The following is an 8,031-nucleotide window of genomic DNA, read 5'->3' as shown; positions in this document are numbered from 1 at the left end:
TATCGCGGTCGAAACACTCCAGTTAGATCTCAATTCTGAGATTGTTTGCTCACCGCATGAGCAAGAGACCACATCGCATGAACCCTCTCTAAGGCTAAAACCTCTTGGTGCTAAAGTCCACGCAAATGGGGGGGGATTGTGAGATGTCCTTAACACAAAAACGTTTTGCTGAAGGGGAGAAGGGCTGCTGTAAGTCTCTTTACACGGGGGGTGTTAACAATCCTAAAAAGTGGATTGATCATGGTGGTGAAGAACATAGATTAAGCAACATAATTAAGGTGGATTAAACCACACTAAAAACTCCATGAGAGAGAGAGAGAGAGAGAGAGAGAGAGAGAGAGAGAGAGAGAGAGAGATTGCACACTCAACACTTGATCTCTTCTATTCCTTCATAATGAACCATACAATGATATAGGCTTTCTAGCCTTATCCCACTTTACACATCATCATCCATGTGGCACTCCCTTTTCCACTCTTTTGGTCAACACTCACATACCATTTAATATTACATGTGGCACTCCCTTTTCGACTCTTTTGGTCAACACTCACCACAATATCTTGCACCTCTAGGGTGCTTTCCCACATACACGCAACACCACGATTACATCTCTCAACAGCCCCTCTTAATCGAGGTGTTCCACAACTCACCCATCATCCATCACCCATATCAATGTAGCATTGCACACACGCAATCGCTACTTCTCAACACTCCCCTCAATGATACATTGGAGTGTCCATCAACCAAACATGTGTGCGCGTGTCTACCATCTCAGACACCTAGTCCATTTTGAGCCGACTCGCTCACAGCAGAACCACTGAGTCCGATTTGAACAAGGAAGTTCGGGTGGGAACCAACCCATGCGCATGCACCTCACACGTGCATCGCTCTTAACACATCACACAACAGCCATTTCGAGCTTCTAGGTGAGCTCGGGCAGGGCTTCAAGGAGCACTGTTTTGCTTCTCCATGCCTTGAGCTCAAGGGAAGCTTTAGATTACTGTGACAAGAAAAAATAAAATCTTTCATTTTCAACTTTGTATATAGTTTTGTGGCTTTGCAATGGTAAATAAGGTGGAAGCTTGTCCAAGAAGATTGCGGGCGGCAGGCCCGTAAAATGACATCATGGCGACGACTTGGCGGCTACCCTGATGGTCTTTCATCAATATTTTGCATTTCCTAAAGTTTGTGTAATGTGTGGATGTGCCCATTGTAAATACCAAGTATGTTCTATAAATGCTTTGGTATGGTTGTGATGTGGAAAATAAAAGTGGGTCTAAATGTATGCATGGCTCACCTTTATAATATTTAAATGCTATTTGCCACAAGCTAGCCTGTGGTGGAAGGCATGTGGAGTGTGTGTAGGTGCATAATTAGGGAAGATTCTTCTAGAAATCCTATATGGATGAGGAGCTTTTTGACATTTGTAAAGTGAAAATGCCACATAGGTGCCAACTTGGCTATAACCTTGTCTCATGCAAGTACCTTTAGTCAAAGATCTCCAAATTAAAAATTAGAAAAAAGACTGCCTAAAGAGACATTTCATGTGACCTCCTCATAGGTGTCATTGGAGGTGGAAGAATTCTACAGTTGTAACTTGTAACAAGGTGAGAGGGGGTCACTTTTCCATCTATAAAAGGCCTCCTCTCCCTTTCAAATCAATGAGTTAAGCCTCCACAATTGAGCTTTTGATCATTCTTCTGTCATTATCACTCTCCCAATTCTCGTAATCCTCTTCACAAAATATTCTCTTTGCATATGTAGGCTTACTTAGCATTAGCTCCCACCAAGGCCTTATCCTAAGATTGGAACTCTTGATGATCCAAACTAAGGGAGATAAGGAGTTATTATCTCGGTGGGCCTATGACTTCTCAAGGTAGCCCTTGCCTTATTGCCGGAGGTACCAATGGTTTTAGCAATAATGAGCATGTGAAAAGACTTTGGAAACCATGGGTAGATTTACGTCATCCACCACTATGTAATGTTAACCCTTACTCTCTAGTTTGTATCATGAACAAGATTAAAGGCAAGGACTTTGCTAAGTTGGAGTCTCAAATGCAAAGAGGAATGCAATTTTGGTGGTTTTAATCCCTACTTTCTATTGGTAATTACTCTTTTCTTGGGTGATCTTTTCTAAAATTATTTATACAGTTAGAAATATCTTTTAATACTCTTTCCATATGTATAATCATTTATTCCATCTCATGTTAAAATGATGATCAAAATCTCTCCCAAATTTGCTAGCTTAAAGTCATTTTTTCTGGACAGCTTTCTATGCCGTTAGTAAAATGCCCATAACTTTCCGCTCGGTTATCCATTTTTAAAAGTTTTTATATAGGCATGAAGCTCTCTTCAAGCTCTACACATATATGTAGTCTAATTTAAGTGTAGCCATAAATATTGCAAATAGTAATTCTCTATTTTTTACTGTTTTTGTTTTCTGCATATTTGGTCATCCCTCTCCTTAATCAAAATTATTTCCTTTTAATCATCTTGCCCATGTGAAACCCCATGTATTTAAATCATTTGTAACCTATTTTTGCTACCATTTACTTCCCAATGTTGCATCCAAATTGCCCAATACGTCCAAATGAGCCATATCAATACACCCCTTTCACCTCTATTCACATAGTGCTAAGCCGAAAGATTTTCTTCCAGCAGAGACTTGCCCTTGCTTTTGGGGCTGATCGGTTAGTCTAAATTAATGCTTCCCCTGAGCCATTTCTATTTCCATCTATGGATTACAACCTCACTTTGGATGTCTATATCTTTGTTTTACTCTAGGGAGATAGGGAGTGAGATTTTCTCTTTTTCTCATTTAACACCAAAATCTCATCTTTCTTCTTCAACACATTATCTTAAGAAGTGACCAAAATAAACCCCCAATTTTGTGTCACATCTTTTGTGGAGATAGCGAGAAAGTTTTGATTTGTTTTTTTTTTAAACCCACATTACCTAACGGTCTTTGTGAATGGGTCAATAAAGACTTCATAATGGTGAGGACACCATTGGAGGAGATTGGCACCCAGCTTCGAGAATTGGAAGAAAGTGAAGGAGATGATCAAAAGCAATTCGATCTTTCATGTTTTCCTTATTGAATATCCTCATGAGTCATGGACGCTAACAAGGTATACCATGATAGCATGGGGTTTGGTGACTACAATAGCTTCATGGTGTGCAGAAAAGTTAAGTTGGTGGGTCAATGTTGATGATACCTTTGAGAATGTACATGTTGTAGTATATTTTCGCCCACCTAGACCCCCTAGAGTGGAAGATAGGCCAACAAGGGATAGAAGTAGTATCACTTGTTATGAGTGCCAAGAGAAGGGTCATTACCGCCCTGAGTATCCAAAGTTAAAATAGAAGGAGGATAAGAGAGTCGCATTACTAGAGGACACATCTTCAAAGGGAGATAATGAGACTTTGATGCCACTAATAGCAAAGAGGGATCATAGAACAAGGAGTTAAGAAGGAAAAGAAGCAAAGGAAGATGACAAGATGGAGGAGGAAGAGATTCATTAGGAAGAAGAAGAAGTCATCTAGGAGAGAAATTAGCCAATCTGATTTTCCTCTTGGACAAGGATCCCTTAGCATGATCTTCTCACCGACTTAAGGAATCAAAATGGTCATATCACATTTGGCCAACTCCTTTCTCCAAAGCTTAGAAATGAGTGGGGGAGATTAGCAAGGACAAGAGAAGGAAAGAGAAAGAAGAAGAATGATGATGAGACTCCTACAGCTCAGAGGGTGGACACATTGATGTAGGAGATGATGTTCTAGTGGTCGATGTCATCATAGATGGGCAATCCATATCTAATGCATACATTGATGGGGGTGATTCTATCAATGTGATGAGTGAGAAGACAATGAAGGATGTGTATTTGAAGCTATCCTCTACTAATTCTCCATACTACATCAAACTTGATAACACTAGGGTGAAAACCCTAGGAGTAGTAAGAGATTTGGAAGTAGATGTTTGTGGAATTTCTGTACTTACTACTTTTCAGGTGATTCGTCTACCAAGCCTGATGCTAGGGCTTATCCTTTGATTTTGGGAGGGCCATTGCTCCGCAAAATGAAGGCAGTTAAAAAATGGGAGATAGGTGACCTCATTCTTCAAGGGGACAGCAAGAAGGTACGGTACAACATCAAGAGTTGGCACAAAAGAATGGTAAGAGATGAATCCTCAACTTCTGAAAGTTGAGAGTCAGAGTCATCCAATGATGAGGAGACAAGTGATAGCTCAGAGATTTCCATCTCAAAGGAGAGGTGGAAGGAGTTACATTTGTTCTTTGCCTCGGAATAGATCGGGGGACACTGAAAGAGACAGAACCTTGGAAGGAGAAGATTCTTCAACCATGATCTTGAGAGACGGTGTGGACCTCACTAGTCTTCACCAATAAAGTGAACTTCTTCTTGATGAGTCCGTATAAGAAGTAATGAAAGGGAGGATTACTTGAAAATGTTAGATCGATTTCCTAATCTTTTTGTTGCAAATAGCTACTCACAAGTACGCCAAGTTACCTTAGTGGAGCACAAAATTGACCTCAAACCCCAAAGCAAGCCAGTAGTGCAGCAACTCAGGGCGATTGGGAGTGGTGCAAGAAGATGTGCTTAAAACAGAGGTAACTAACTTGCTTGAAGCTGGGCTCATTTTTCCTATAGAGAATTCAGAATGGATTTCTCTACTTGTGGTCACTCCAAAAAAGGGTGGAAAATGGCATGTATGTGTGGACTTCTATCCTTTAAATGTATGCACAAAAAGGGATTATTTTCCTCTACCCTTTCAAGATGAGATTTTGGATTAGATTGTAGGCCATGATTTATATTTAGTATGTGATGGATACTCTGGATACTTTCAAATCCGAATTTGTGAATAAGATCAAAGGAAAATCTCATTTCCCTGGGGAGTGTATGCCTATAGGGTAATGCCATTCGGTGGCTTGACCAATGCACCAGCAACTTTCCAATGATTCATGAGTCAAGTATTTGCACCCTACTTGGGAAAGTTTATAAGGGTCTTCCTGGATGATTTTTGCATTTATTCAAGCCACATGAATCATTTGGAAAAATTGAGGTTGGCTTTGCAAAGTGTCGATGATGAAAAAGAGTGTCTTAATCTTGGAAAATGCCTCTTAGCCCATAAAAAGGTGGTCCTCTTAGGACATGACATCTCAGAGGAAGGCATATAAATGGATCTTGAGAAGGTGCAAGCAATTTTGGCTCTCCCGGGAGGTAAGAAGGATTTTGGGTAAGACAAAGTACTACCAACACTTTGTTGACATGTTCTCTGAGAAGATGTATCCCATAAACCTGTTGACAAAGAAAAATGTTTCCTTCCAATGGGGGCCAGAACAAACTCAGTCTTTTTGTTTGCTTAAGGAATGCATGAGCTAGAGTCCAATTGTGCATCCTCCTAGGTGGGGGGAGGACTTTTATATGAATCCAAGTGTCTCATCACATTTAGTGGGAGCTATACTCTTATAAAAGGGGAAGCAAGGATGCATGCAACCAGTGTATTATACAAGCCGACAACTCACTGATGCTGAGGAGAGATATGGTGAAATGGAAAAAGAAGGGTTGTCTCTTGTTTTTGCAGTGAAGAAGTTTAGATCATACTTACTACTGCGCCCTTTCTTCTTCCTTACATCTCAATCGTATTTACGATTCTTGGTTTCGTAAACCCAACCCTATAGGGAAGTTTGCCAAGTGGCTTTGCAAGCTTTAAGAATTCTCTTTCAGTTTTATTACAGAAAGCACCATTAGGGCCTCTCTTATTACAGATTTGCTTACAGGTAAGGAAGAGGAAGAAGGAACAGGGACAAAGGAAGAGGTATGTGAAGATTTGCAAACACCACCAACTGCTTTCACTATGCATTTTGATGGAGCCTTTAGCCCCTCTAGGCAATGTGGGGCTAGGGGGATAATTTTATTTGACCCAGAAGGAAAGGAGGTATGGGCAAAAGGTAAGGAATTTCCAGAAGCTATGTCAAATAATGTGGCTGCGTATAATGCATTGATTTATGGATTGGAAGATTGCTTGAAGGAGGGTGTGAAGGAAGTAGAGGTTAAAGAAGGGGACTCCCAACTGGTCATTAGGCAAATGGAAGGAGAATACAAAGCAAGGAGTCCTAATTTACAATAATTGTACAAAAGGCCAATGGAGTTAAAAGAAGTTTTTGAGTTTTTTAAATTTGTGCATGTTAACAGGAAAAATAATCAAAAGGCTGATGAGTTGGCTACTAAAACTTTAGCTTCTTTAAAGGTGGCTATTCTTGCATTGTTGGATACAGGTTGGCCAAATCTCCAAGATGTTCAACATTACTTGGATAAAGGCCACTCTCCTCTTGTATTCAACCCTCACCAGAAGCAAAGGCTTATGAGGAAAGCTCGTCCTTACACGATTCTAGGTGACATTCTCTACAGGCAAGGTAAGGATAAGATTCTTAGAAGGGTAGTGAGCTTGGAAGAATCTAAAAGGATTATGAAATTATGTCATGAATGTTCAGGTCGCTTTGCCTCTCAGCTAGCACAACTCATAGGATCCTCAACACTGGGTATTACTGGCCTCAACTCAGCAAAGATGTCTATGAGTGGTGTCGAAGCTGCGAAGTGTGCCAAGCATATGGTCGCAAACAATTGACTCCTGGACCCTTAAATACCATTCCAGCATATGGTCCATTTGAAAGGTGGGGATTAGATTTTGTGGGTCCACTTCCTCGCTCCTCACATGGAAAATATTACATATTGGTGGCCACAGATTATGCAACGAGATGAGCAGGAACAAAGGCCACAATCAATAATAAAGCAAGGACTATGTCATTATTTCTTAGGGAATACATATGTGCTTGATTTGGGTGTCCATTAGATATTCTTACACACGGAGGGAGACCTTTTAGGAATGAATTGATTGAATCTTTGATGCAGAAATTAAGAATAAATTATGCTATGTCGACTCCTTATTATCCTCAATGCAATGGTTTAGTGGGAAAGACTAATGGTTTGCTTTGTGGAACTTTGTCTAAGCTAGTGGATACTATGAAGCGAAAGTGGGATGTGTATTTACCAGAGGTCCTATGGGCTTATAGGACCACTCACAAGATCTCCTTTGGTTTCACACCTTTTCAACTAGTTTATGGACTAGAGGCTATTTTGCCAATAGAATTGGAAATCACAAACCTCCGCATATCTTTTACATGCTTGAACAATGAAGAAGAAACTCATGTCCAGTGCCTAATACAACTTGAGACCTTGGATGAAAAGCGGCTTCAGGCACTTCAAAATTTAGAGGCAGCACAACAACGGCGCAAGGCAAGGTATGACACTTTAACAAAAAAAGAAGAAGAAGCCAAAACTCAAGACGGGAAGCTTGGTCATGCAGTTTAACGACCGTGTGGAGAAGCGGTTCAATAAGAAGCTTCTTCGACACTAGGAATGCCCCTTCAGAATAAAGCAGAAGTTCAAAAAGAACACCTATCTTTTGGACGATGCAAATGGCCAGGAGGTTCCAAGATGTGTCAATGAGTATCTGCTAAAAATCTTTTATCCTAGGACACCATGGCTATCAGACCCCCCCAAGACAAGCATGGGGATCTACTGGGGGGGAAAGATGTGACATGAAAAAATAATAATATTTCATTTTCAACTTTGTATATAGTTTTGTGTCTTTGCAATTGTCCAAGAAGATTGCGGCGGGCCCATAATAAAATGACATCATGGTGGTGACTTGGCGGCTACCCCGATGGCGTCTCTCATCAATATTTTGCATGTCCTAAAGTTTGTGTGATGTGTGGATGTGCCCATTGTAAATACCAAGTATGTTCTATAAATGCTTTGGTATGGTTATGTGGATGTGCCCATTGTAAATACCAAGTATGTTCTATAAATGCTTTGGTATGGTTGTGATATGGAAAATAAAAGTAGGCCTCAATGTATGCATTGCTCACCTTTGTAATATTTAAATGCTATTTTCCACAAGCTAGCATGTGGAAGGCATGTGGAGGAGTGTGTGTAGGTGCACAAGTAGTGAAGAT

Source organism: Cibotium barometz, chromosome 14 (genome assembly GCF_041138505.1).
Source record: "Cibotium barometz isolate CiBa-2024 chromosome 14, ASM4113850v1, whole genome shotgun sequence".
NCBI lineage: Eukaryota > Viridiplantae > Streptophyta > Polypodiopsida > Cyatheales > Cibotiaceae > Cibotium > Cibotium barometz.
Note: the sequence above shows the minus strand (reverse complement) of the source record.